Genomic DNA, 11873 nt, shown 5'->3' on the forward strand with positions numbered 1-11873 from the left:
ACAGACATAATCTAATTTGATATTCACAGTTCTGTGACACAAGGAGAAAAGATGTTATCCCTATTTAAGGTTGAGTAAACTAAGGCTGACACTTGTTTAATATTATTTTTACATTTTAATACTTCATGAATTAGAGATGAGCTTATCTGAAATTAGGTTAATCCTCAAATTGCATACACACAGTTTGAGGTTTTTGTTACTGATGTCTTGCTATTGATCTATACCTAAAACCTTTCCAACTTGTTACAGTCTGTCAGAATTTATATTCTGCTGGCATAGCCTTTAGGAATCTAGAGTCACTTCCATTCTGTAACAAGGTATTGGCAAGAACTTTTGTATATTTGTAGTATTTGCTAATGCCCCCATATGCCAATGGATATGATTTCATTGATTCAAAGATTCTCTTTGATAAGGCATATTATAACCCATCTATGCCTGCCTATGTGATTCTCACAAATTCTCCCCTAAATTCAACCAAAATAATTTACCCAATTATGATCTTCAGACATCATGAGGACCTGATGTAGCACCGCAGCTCTGCATCAGTTATCCTTCACCACTGCCGTAACCAGCCCATCTTTATGGATCTGACATTTCTTTGATGCATTCTTTACACAGTTTCGCCTACATAATCCCTCATTTGTAATGTGTTGCAACCAGCTCCCACCCACCACTTGCTTCTCCATTGTCCTCTGGGTGACTCTTAACTTCAGTTCTTCTGACTGTAGTGTTTCTCAACTTGCAGCCATACAACAAAACTGGAAGAATATTATTGTTTTTAAAAAATGGACTTTTGTTTAAGAAGTTTGGGATCATTAAAAGGACTCTGCAATTTCCCAAAGTTCCCAAAGACTCTGCAACTGCTCTCTTCCTGTTCAGTTCATATTCCATTTGCACTGCCTGTCCAAATTATATATATTGATAAGTGAGTATTACATCATCTATATGATAGAAATTATTTATTAATTTAATTTTTCTTAATGTGTGGATAGGCTAAATCTATTTTTAAATGATTACATATCTCATCAAAGAGGTCTTGCAATGTTTCAAAGCCTCATGTAATCAGCACAATATTATCTAAAAATAGGAGTACCTGGAGGACTTCAATACCTGTTATGCTATGATTTACAGGGAAACTCTTCCACTTGGATTTTCTGCTGTCTCATCCATGCCCTTGGCAAATACTTTTGTAGAGTGTCTTTTTTTTTTTGGTTTTGTTTGACTATACATATTTATTAGAAGAAATTTCTTTTTCTTGTCTTTTTTCTTTTTATAGTGAGGTGGGGGTAGGGGAAAGAGAAAATAGATTTCTGTTCATATTTTTTTAAATAGAAAAGATGGGAATTCTTCAGATATGAAATTATATGCACTTTCAGATAAGGATACTGTATTACTAGTATTACTTAACTTTTAAACTTTGTTATAAGAGATAGAGGGTAATATGGAAATATAATGTAAATACAAAACACATCAATAAAACTATTTTTCAATACCTCAGTTGATATTAACAATTAGGATTTAGAATTTTTTTTTGTTTTCTTTTTCAAGCAATCTTGTATAATGCTGATGGATTTGGGGGGAGATATTTGTTTGAAGAGACCCATTAAGACAGTATTTTGCTCTACCAAATAAATGTATTTTTTATGGTCACCAAACAATAAAGTCAATAAGATCAAATACAAGACCTTATCTTGTCAATATCTCTCATTCAAAAATAAGAGATATTTTGTTTAATATTATTTTTATATTTTAATACTTCATGAATTAGTGATGAGTTTAATCTGAAATTAGATTAATCCTCAAATTGCTCACAATTTTACCATCAAAGATGGTAAAAACGTGGTCTACTGTGGAATAGCTTTGCAATGGGCTGTCTGTTCTTTTCTAATATCCACCTCTAAGTTGCCCTGAATACACAGTATTTACTTACCTTACTGAAATAGAGTACATGGTCACAATGATATTTGATAGTCAATTAGCTAATGATTAGATGAAAGTCAAACATAAAAGAAGAGAAACTTAAACTAGAAAAGACTAAAAGGAATGCCTACACCGCCCCCCCCCCCCCCCGCCCCCTTACTACCATGACTCTTGACTGCACAGATTGAGTAAGGCCAGTACATCTGATAGTTATAAGACTTCAGCCTGAAGGAATCCTAAAAAGGCTTTGAACTATTGCTATTTTCAGAATGGACAGGGAGATAAGAGCTTTAAGAAACATGCTATTGTTAGGTAGCAGAAAAGGAAAATGATTGGTGGCTAGTTGAAGGAGAGATATGCTGAGGAAGGCTCAACATTTCTAGAAATGATTTTACAAGACCAGAAGTTGAAACCAGGTCATCTAAGTGGAAGTCTTCTGTCCTTTCTGGTAGAGAATTTTGGTTTGGGGGAGGGGATGGTAGAAGAAACTAGACCTATGATTTCACAAGTATAGAAAGTGTCTTCCATCAATCAGTCAATCAAAAACCATTTATTATCAGGTACCATTGTAGTGCTATACATACAAAAATGTCCTCAGGGAACTACTATTTTTCTTAAGGGATGTATTATGTGTACATATAAGTCCCTATTTTTTTTTAATTTAGCCTGACAATGAATTCATTAGCATAGGGAGTTCAGGAAAGGAATTCCCTCTGCCAATGCAAATCAGAACCTGTTCTGCAATTTATAGTCTTATAGAATTGCCCTGAAGCATTGAAACTTAATACATTTGCCCAGGGTTACACAGCCAAAATGTGGCAAAGGTGGAACTCCAAGCTTCTTGACTCTGAGACCAACTCTTTACTTACTACATCTCTTACCTTCATATTTTACATATGTACAAAATAATTCCAAGATCATGGACAATTGTTTTGCAACAAAATGATTTCAAGGTCATTGACAACCACTCTGCAATGTATAGTTGCAGACTATACTGACATAAATTACAGAATTTGTTGTCACTGTTGCTCATTTGTGTTCAACATTTTGTGATCCCATTTTTGGGATTTTCTTGGCAGAGATACTGGAGTGGTTGGCCGTCTCCTTCTCCAGTTTGTTTTACAGATGAGGAAAACTGACTAAAGTGCCTTGCCCTGGATCACAGAGCCTGTAAGTGTGTCTGGGGCCAGATTTGAAGTTAGGAAGATGAGCCTTAGCACTATTCACTTTGCCACCTAGTTGCCCCTCTATGAAAGAACATAGAAGTCAAATAAGGAGTTAAGCAGTTCTGTTGTTCTGCCATTTAGTAACATTCTACGATCACTGGGGCAGTGGATAAAGCATCAGCCCTAGAGTAAACAGGACCTGATTTCAAATTTAACCTCAGACTCTTACTGGGTGTGTGACCCTGGGAAAGTCATTTAACCCTGTTTTTCTTCAAAAACAAACAAAAATTCTACCATCTGTCATCCAAAGGACTTTTCTGTTTCTAATCATCTTCTTTAGGATTCTTTAACATTTGTCACTAGCTTCAGCTCTACCTAGTCTTTTACTTTTCTGCCACTTTTCTCACAAGTTCATATCATTTTCCTGTCTTTTTTTTTTGGTTATTTATTCCTGTTTTAATCTTTTATCCACTTTTAAAATCTTCACTCACTTCACTTTCACTTCCCTGTGAAAACAAACTAGATATTTTTTTGGATGCCTCCCTCTTTTCAACTTACAGTATTATATTGTTAGAATTTTTTTTCTTGGAGCAATTCACAGGCTTGAGCCCAGGTCATGTGATCATCTCTAGGTTTCATTTGAATCTTTCGAAATCTGCTCTTAAAACCCATGGAGCATGTGGCATCTGACCTGGCCCAACATTCTCTTCCTTAGCTACCACAAACTCTGCGATGATACAGTCACTTCTTCCTAAGCTTTTCATCACTTCTATTTCAGCAACAAGTTCTTTCATGTAGCTTAGCATTCGGTCCAAAGCAGCAGTTTCCTTGATTGCTTCATCAGCCTTCTGAGAAAGTAACTTGCTGGTAAAACAAGACTTTTCAGATATTCTGCTTTTAGCAGAGAGCTTCCCAGCAAACGTCTGAAGAGCTGAATTCTCTCATCAAAGTTTGCTTTTGTGTCAGTTTTGTGATCTATGTCAGTGTTGCATAATCTATACCTTTTTTTCTGGTCAAATAAAGACAGGATGCTCCTAATTAATTAGACCTGAATAGGTGAAGGGTCTGTGATTTGGGATTTATGATCTGTCAGAACTCCCTCAAATATATCAATATAAATAGATTTTAAGGAAATGCCTAAGCCACAGAGATGTTAAGTGATTTGTCCAAGATGTCATAACTTCTAAGATGAGGTGGTATTTGAGCACAGGTCTTCCTAACTCACAGCACAACACAGTGTGTTACCCTTACAAATAATTAATCCTCATTAAATTATCCTAATTGAGGGGGAAGACCAGTTTTAATGAATGAAAATGCTAAATGATAGAATATTTTCAAAGAAATGCTTTCAGACAGAATGATAATTGTCAGTTACAGGTAGTTACCAGCTTGATTTATCAAGTAGATTAACCTAACCCTAGAAGGAGGAATGTGATAGATCTTGTATTCTACTCTTGTCACACTATGCTCTTCCAAAGATTACAGTGGTGAGGGAGAGAATCAAGAGAAGAAACTGTCCTGGCGTTATTTGGACTCTGCCTTTCCACACAACTCTTGTGATGCCTTACCATGACCTTACTGGCTCTGGCATCAACCCCTCACAAGGACTGGGTTGGAAAAGCAAAGTGGTTGTTCCTAATATATGCTGCTTAAGAGATGGCTTGCCTCCTTCAACAACAGACTTTTTCCAACTCCAGAATCCATCTCTGATCAGTAGCTACTTGCACTATTCTATGACTAAAATCTCTTATTCCCTGATTGCTGAGCTACAGAATGAGTTTTTTCCAAGACAGAAAACAACACACCAACTACACCCTTCAAATTCACATGCTGTCTTCTTTATCCAGTCCAGCTCTACCCACTTTCTTTTTTTATTTTTTAGGTTTTTGCAAGGCAATGGAGTTGTGACTTTCCCAAGGTCACACAGCTAAGTAATTGGTAAGTATCTGAGGTCACATTCGAACTCAGGTCCTCCTGACTCCAGGGCTGGTGCTTTATTCACTACACCACATTTAAACCTCTATCCTCTAACATCCCTGTCCTCTAGTCTACACCCTATGACATCTCTCTGTGTTATTATATTTTAGAGAGGCTATTATTGGGGTTAAATGACTTGCCCAGAGTCAGACAGCTAGTAAGTGTCTGAGGCAGGATTTGAACTTAGATTCTCGTGACTCCAGGACCACTGCTCTATCGATTGCATCATCTATTCAAGTCCCCTTCCCACTACATCCCTTCCTGTTAATTGTCTTTTTATTAAGCACTCAGGGAAACCCGGATGCTTTTGCAGAAACTTAAATTCTTATCACCCTCCCTAAGTTGGCAGCTTTTTCCTCCCTGCCCCATTCTTACCAACTCACTAGGCTGGCAGGGGCAGTTGGCATCCTTTCTACTGCCCACTTACAGAGTTTCCAGTCGTCATCAACACTCAGCAGCCTCTCCTCCTCTGCAATTCATTCCATCCATTTATGCCACCTCATACCAATCCTGTTTACCATCTTGTCTTGGCCTCCAGTAGGCTGTACTTTTCTCAGACTTTCTCTCCACTTCAGGCCTGATGTACTCATCCTTGAGAATTTTGGTATCTACCTTAATGTCCCTGGCCTCCCAGTCCATCAACTGTTTCAACTCCTATGGCCTAGATTTCCATTTTGCCTTGCTCACCCACAAAGATGGCCACCACTTGAACCTCACCATCATTCAAAACTCTTTTACTCCATGATTTTAAACTCTGAAATTCCTCTCTTTGATCATAATATCCTGCCCCTTCACCTTGTCTAATATCTCTCTTCTCCTAATCCCATTCTTTTTCCTCAGGGAGAACTTAAGTCATTCTATTCCTGACTGACTCTCCAGGCAATCACCCCAATTCTGGATTCTCTTTCCTTCCTAGTCTTCTTTTTTCTTTTTCTCTCTTTTAAATTTTTCATTGATTATTTTTATTTTAATGTCACCTTCACTACTAAATGTAATTCTTCACTGCACTCCCACCCAATTCATCCCTTAATAACACACACACACACACACACACACACACACACACACACACACACACATATTTTTTTTTAGAAAAATTAACACCATCCAAATCTGGTCACATATATCCTTCTACATCCATAATCCTCCACCACGTCTGCAAAAAAAAAAAAAGCTTTTTTTTTTTTTGTAATCGCTTGTGTTTTTATAGGTATAGAGAACTCCTCATGAAAGAACATTCTCTATTGAGGCAGAACAACAACCTTTTTCCAATTTATAGTCTTACAAAGTTGCCTTAGGGCACTAAAGATGAAGTGACTGACCAGAAATACAAAGCCATTATTATATCAGAGACAAGACTAGAACACAAATCTTCTGATTCTGAGTTCAACTCTCAGGTTGCCTCTTCTTCATAACTATGTTTAACTTGGACTATTAAACTTTTTTCCCTCCATTGTTTACATTATCTACCTTTTCAACTTCTACCTCTTAAGGCAATAGATGTTGCAATGATGCCAGCTGAATACACTGCAACTTTGGGCTATCTAATCTCAGCTGGTTCTTCCCTCATGTGTGGTAATTCTTTCATTCTATCTGACTGGTTTTCTGCCATTATCTCAGTCATAATGAAAAAGGGTTAGACCTTTCATTCTTCTATTCTTTCCCTCACTCCTGCAATCCTTATGAAAGGTATAATGTGTGACCAGAGCAGAATCCAATGACATCACATTTCAACACTATTCTCACTTTCTTGCTCCCTCAGTTTAATATAAGACCCTTCCACTCACTTGACTGAATTGGTCATCCCTAGAAAACTTTGTCCCCCACTCTCAAATTCTCTCTAAATCAAACCTTTGGTTTCTCTTTTGCTCCAGTCCTCCATTTTTGCTGAGAATAACCCTTCTACTCATTCCTTTCATTGCATCCTTTCCCATATTCTAGGTGAGACTAGCATATCAATATTTCCAATCTCTCTCTTTTTTTTTTTAGGTTTTTGCAAGGCAAATGGGGTTAAGTGGCTTGCCCAAGGCCACACAGCTAGGTAATTATTAAGTGTCTGAGTCTGGATTTGAACCCAGGTACTCCTGACTCCTGAACCCAGGTACTCCTGACTCCAGGGCCTGTGCTTTATCCATTGCACCACCTAGCTGCCCCTCCCTTTTCTGTTAACTTTTAAGAGTTATCCAAGCTTGAGACATCTTCTACTAACTCACCAGACAGTACCTTCTCAACTCTTTTTTTTTCAGCCTCAATTCTATGTTGCAATTATTCCCTTAAAAGTTATCAATGACCTCTTAATTACTAAATCTATTTGGCATTTTCTTAATACTTAACTATATGCAGTTTTTATAGTGTTCACAAGTCCCCTTCCTCCAATATATTGCCTTCCATAATACAGTTTTATTCTGCTTCTCCTACTTGAGAATCTCCTCAATTCATTTGTCAGATAATCATTTATCTCCTGTCCCCTAAATGAAGGTATGCCCTAGAATTCTATTCTAGGTTCTCTTCTTTTTTCTCTAGACTTTCTCTTAATGATCTCAGCTGCTATTATGGGTTCAATTATATCTCTAAGTGTAGAAGACTAAAAAAAAAATCTATACATCTAATCCTAAATACTTTCTTGAACTTCAGGCCTACATTATCAGATACCTTCCAAACATCTCTACCCTGATGCCCATGTGACATCCTAAACTCAATAGGTCCAAAAATGAACTTCATTATCTTTACTTTTAATGCTCTGCTCCAAGCTCCAATCTTCCTTTCTCTCCAAGTGCATTCCCATCCCTCTAGACTCTTGGCTTGGTAATCAGAGAGTCGATGAATCTTTCCTTTCCCTCACTCAAATAACTCTAGATATTAGGACATTTTTCCTTACAACAAATCTAAATTTTCTGCTTTTCAAAAATTCACTGACTATTCTACATCTACACTTGAGAGACATGGAATACAAATTTGGTTTCTCCCACTTATGCTTGCTTGTCCTTCATTCTTGAGGAAGACCATGACATCTATGAGGAAGACCATGACCAGGAGAGGTGATGCCATGACAAGCACATAGTGAAGAGATGCTGTGCTAGGTCACCAGCCTCACTTTCTCCTCCAGAGTCATCTGGGTCCGGGCCAGATATGAATCAGGACAACTGGAGATGGCTCTGGATAAGAGGCAATTAGCATTAAGTGACTTCCCCAAGATCACACAGCTAGTAATGGCAAGTATCTGAGACTGGATTCAAACTCCTGTCCTCCTGACTCCAAGGCCAGTATTCTAGACACTGCACCACTCCTTCTTATGATGACCCTTCAGATATTGTAGGATAGCTATCATGTCCCCTCAACCCAAATTCTTCTCTTCACTGAAATAAACATTTCCAGATTTTTTTTATCAGATCCTGAAACAAGGCCAGTGGAGGTAAGGGTACAATGAAAACAAGGATGGATTTAAGAATAAGTAGGTTCAAATCCTCCTCTCATTTAACGACATTAAGCCTCAGTTTCCTCATCTATAAAATAAGAACCTGGATAGAAGATCTCTAAGATCCCTTCTGACTATAAATCTGTGATCTTTTCTATGATCTAGATATTTAGCAGCCTTCCAATGTCCTTTAAAATAGGTCCCAGAACTCACTCAGCATTGCAGAATGTACTTTGTTAAAATTTATGTAAATTATTTCTGTATTAGTTCCTTCATCTACTAGCTTAGTAATCCTGAGAGGTGAAAAAAGAATAAGGTTAACCTGAAATAACCTGTTCTTGCTAAAGCCATGGAGACACATAAGGATCATCAATTCCTTTTCTAAAATCATGTCTTTTTTTTTTACATTCAATTTTTCACCTACCATCTTCCCCCATTGAAATGAGTGTTTTCTGATTAATGTGTTTCAGCATTTAGAGAAGAGTCAAAATCAAGCTCACTGGAACAGAAGGAAAGCCAGAGAGAATCACAGACAAGCCAGACATCTTCAAAAGTTACATGCTGAATTTGTTACATACTGAAAAAAGAAAAACTAACTATACAAAATAGACACTCTGGTGCACAGCCCTCTCTCAGCATTTAAGTAAAGTCAATGTTTAATAAAGTTCAGAATTGATTAACTGGGGGGGAAAATAAATCTAACAATAATAGAAAAAAGTCTAGCTCCCTGACCCATAGTTTGCAAACTCCTTTGTCTTTCCTTTTTTTGAAAACTGGGACATTTGCTCTCCTCAGACCCTCTCCCATTCAAAAATCTTTTGAAAGTGACTCAGCAAATACCTCGGCTAGTTTTTTTCAGGGTCTGAGGATGTAGTTGGTCTGAGCCAGATGATTTGAACATATCAAGGGCAATTAGATATTTTCCTACTATCTCTTTACTTTCCTTAGGTATCGACTCTCTGGTTAGACAGTTTTGTTCTGTCCTTTTCAGTTCAAAGATCATTCCCCTTGGCAGAGATGCCACCATTTGTATAGAAGCAGCTGGGAAAGTGGGTGATATGTGTTTTTCTTCAGGGTATCTCATGTGTCACTGGTTGAAGTGAGGTAGCCTTCTGTTTGGGAGTGCCCTATGATGGCTTTGTGCCTTCAGGTTCAGGGGCATCTGAGGACTTGTTAGTACCATCACAGGCAATTTGCCAGGCAGACAGCAATCAAACTGTAGTATTAATCTGCTTAACAAATGTTTCCACATCTAGAACAAAAGTAAACTGCCAATCAAAATCCCTTCAAATTATCTCAGATTCCATACCCATGAGCTCCAAATTAATGAGGTTTTTTCTTTTTTTTTTTTTGCAGCAGTACAAATCATGAAATCATAGAGTCTGATTTGGAAATAAACTTATTAATAGTTTGGTTCCCCTTCTCCCCTTTTTGTCCCCACTTCTCCTTTCCACTGGGCAAGGACTGTCCTAGAATTCATCCAGGATAAGGAAAGACTTAAATCAACTAGTGTCTCCCTTGCCATTTGACTGCTTATATGACATTGTTGTCAGCAACCCTATGCCTTTTGGTGACATGGAAAACAATCAGGACTTCTTCCACTATCTCATAAAAACCTCCAGACTTTACCATTTGTCCCACCTCTAGGTCCTGCACACACACACACACACACACACACACACACACACACACACACCCTAAGTTGTGTGATCTACTTTTGTAATCTAAGGACCCTTGCCATCTGCCCCATTTACTGCACTCTTAGGACTTAGGAAACTTTTCATCAGTCCCTAAGCCTGCTTCTATATCATCTCCCTCAATTGCTATTTGAACTTTTTGAGATGAGGGACTATCTTGATCAATCAATCAATCAATCAGGTATAGTGCTAAGCATAGGAAATACAAACAAAAAAAGGCAAAAGATGTCTCTACCCTCAAGCAGGTCACAACCTAATGGGAAAGACAACCTGTAAACTAATATATACAAGCAAGTTATATACAGGATGAGTTGGAAATAATTAACAGAGGGAAGATCTGAGAATTAAAAAAGGTTAGAAAAGACTGTAAAAGATGAAATTTTTGGTGAGACTTAAGAAAATCAGGGAGATCAGTAGGAGGAGGTAAAAACCAAGAGATAAAGTAAGCAGAACCACCAGGAGGACAATGACTCTAACTCAGATACATGGCAGAGAACAAATTGTAAGAAGACTAGAAAGTTCAGAGGGAACTAATTTTTGAAGGTCATTGAAAGTCAGAATTTTGAATATGATCAGGTGATAGTGAGCCATTGGAAGTTATTGAGGAGGGGAGTGACATTTTCAGACTTTTGTTTTAGAAAAAAAATCACATTAGAGCAGCTTGGTGATGCAGTGAATAGATCACCAGCCCTGGAGTCAGGAGGACTTGAGTACAAATCAGACCTCAGATACTTAATAATTAGCTACCTGTGTGGCCTTGGGCAAGTCACTTAACCCTATTGCCTTGCAAACACGCAGAGAGAGAGGAAAAACCACCTTGGTAGCTATATGGAGAACATGTTAGAGGGAGAGACTAAAGTCAGGCAGACCCAGCAGAAGCCTATTGCAATAATTCATACATGAGTTGATGAGGGCCTAAACCAAAGTGGTAACTATGTCAGAGGAAAGAAGGGGATGTATTTGAGAGATGTTGTATAATTGAAATCAATAGTCTTCGAAGCAAACTGGATGTGAAGGTATGAAAGGAATTAAGGATAACTCCTGAATTTCAAGTCTGAGGGACTAGAAGGATGGGGTTACCGTCTTCAGTAATCTGGAAGGTGGAAAGATGGGGGGAGGTTTGGGGGGAAATGATTAAGTTTCATTTGGACAAACATATTTTGTTTAGGATGTCTACTGTACATATAATGTGAGATACCTAAAAGTCAGTTGCAGATGCAAGACTGGAGATCCGCAGAAAGGTTGGGAATAGAAAGGTAGATATGAGAATTGCCAGTAAAAAGGTGGTAATTAAATTCATGGGAACTGATAAGATCAGCTGTAAAATAGTTTAGATTCAGAAGAGAAGACGATCCAGGACAGGAAAGGGCATGATCTGGAAGAAGATCTAGCAAAGGAATTTGAGAAGGAGAGGTCAAATAGGTAGGAAGAGAACAGGAGAGTAGTTTCCCGAAATCCTAGAGAGAAGGTGGTTTTCAAGAAAGAGAGTGGTCAGTATTATGGAAGGCTACAGAGAGGTCAAAGAGAATAAGAATTGAGAGAAGGCCATTGGATGTGGCAACTAAGAAATCTCTGATAACTTTTGAGAGAGGGGTTTTGGTGGAATGATAATATTGAAAGCTAGATTATAAGGAATTAGGGAAAGAATAAGGAAAGCAAAAGTAGAGGCAACTACTGTAGATGATCTTTTCTACAAAG

At 37.9% G+C, this 11873-nt stretch overlaps 1 long non-coding RNA gene across 3 annotated transcripts in view; it reads left to right on the forward strand.

Annotated features, from left to right (window-relative positions):
• The window catches only part of LOC141492663 (uncharacterized), a 37636-nt gene extending 26367 nt beyond the window's left edge, over positions 1–11269 (forward strand). For 2 of the 3 annotated variants that reach the window (XR_012470020.1, XR_012470021.1), the window contains 4 exons: positions 746–925; positions 3000–3090; positions 4969–5024; positions 8949–11269. This is a non-coding gene — a long non-coding RNA (uncharacterized LOC141492663). The remainder of the gene's footprint in view (positions 1–745; positions 926–2999; positions 3091–4968; positions 5025–8948) is intronic. The other variant, XR_012470019.1, reaches the window with a different exon arrangement.
• The last annotated feature ends 604 nt before the right edge of the window (positions 11270–11873 follow it).

Source organism: Macrotis lagotis, chromosome 7 (assembly GCF_037893015.1).
Source record: "Macrotis lagotis isolate mMagLag1 chromosome 7, bilby.v1.9.chrom.fasta, whole genome shotgun sequence".
In the NCBI taxonomy this organism is placed as follows: Eukaryota; Metazoa; Chordata; class Mammalia; order Peramelemorphia; family Peramelidae; genus Macrotis; species Macrotis lagotis.